Source organism: Echinops telfairi, unplaced genomic scaffold (genome assembly GCF_000313985.2).
Source record: "Echinops telfairi isolate 266 unplaced genomic scaffold, ASM31398v2 ScPeMD7_7466;HRSCAF=8504, whole genome shotgun sequence".
Classification (NCBI taxonomy): domain Eukaryota; kingdom Metazoa; phylum Chordata; class Mammalia; order Afrosoricida; family Tenrecidae; genus Echinops; species Echinops telfairi.
In genome coordinates this window covers 302,105-303,470 of record NW_022111366.1, presented here as the reverse complement: position 1 = coordinate 303,470, position 1,366 = coordinate 302,105, and positions in this window count along the sequence as shown.

Genomic DNA, 1,366 nt, shown 5'->3' with positions numbered 1-1,366 from the left:
TCTACTTGAGCCCTTGCTATCAGCCTCATTTCTCCCTCCCTCCCTCATGAATTTATAAATTATTACTATTTTCCTATCTTACGTCTTCTGCTGTCTCCCTGCACCCATGTTTCTGTTGTTTGTCACCGTGGGTTGGTGGGTGGGGGTTATATGTCAACTTTTTTACACCCTCCCTCATGTATGTCTACATATATACAAATATGTGTATCACTCTCCCCCACCCCAAATGAACAAAACCTACTGGTGACGATGCTATTAGCCAATGCGAGGGAACCATTAAGCCCCAGTGACTGGAACAGGGACCTTGGAAACCACAACAGAAGGGCCAGAGCAAACACCGAGGAGCAAGCTGGTCTTGACCATGCCTGCTCTCCATCTTAGACCTGGGCAACAGCAGTCTACAGAGTCATTGGTAGACGCTGGATCCTACATCATCCTGATACGGCAAAGGAAAGGTAAGACTAAGTAGGGGAACACATCGTTGACTTCAAAGTGGAAGCCGAAATCTCTAGGTGTGATTTCAGGGGAGGATAAAGGCCAAGTCATGGGCGGCTGGTGAGGAAGGGGAGCATCAAACCACCCCTGGAGCAGGAATGTGAGGAAGAGCTGATTAGAACATATAAAGCCTTAAGATAATGGTATGGAGTTTGAACGGGGTGGGGGAGTTATCCAAAGCAGTTAGAATCATACGGAGCTAACTTTCCATCCCTTGCCACCCACCTTTTACCCCAAAGGACCTGCTGCTGACACAGGACTGAGAAGGTAAACGAGAAAGGTACATACACATAGAATCCCGAAAAAGAGCCCCTGAGAGACAAAGTGAGACACATCAAGGAGACTTCCGGCAGGACGGTGGCCCAGACTGACACACCACATAAACCCTCTACAACAGTGGTTCTCCATCTGCCCCTTTGGGTCACACAACCCCTCCATAGGGGTCACCCGATTCATAAAAGTAGCAAAATTAGTTATGAAGTAGCAACGAAAATAATTTTCTGGCTGGGGGTCACCATCACACCAGGAACTGTCTTAAAGGGTCGCGGCGTTAGGAAGGTTGGGAACCCCTGCTCTACAACAAAGAGGTGAGAAAACACATGTGGAGAGCCTGAAGCCCTGACTGCGGAGAGGAAAAGCTATGTGAACCTAACACTGACACAAAACCAAAAGCGCTGAAGCCGGATCCAGAGTTCCAGGAGGCCAGTGAACGCTCCGGTGGCCAGTTGATGGCCAGTTGTGAGCCAAGCAGCTACCCCCACAGGGCAAGGCCGTCATCGGTGGGCCCCACCAAGTTCTTCATAGCAAAAAACCTGTTTTCAACAACACAGACAACTGCCACACAGGAGGACTCCCCAGACCAAACACACAG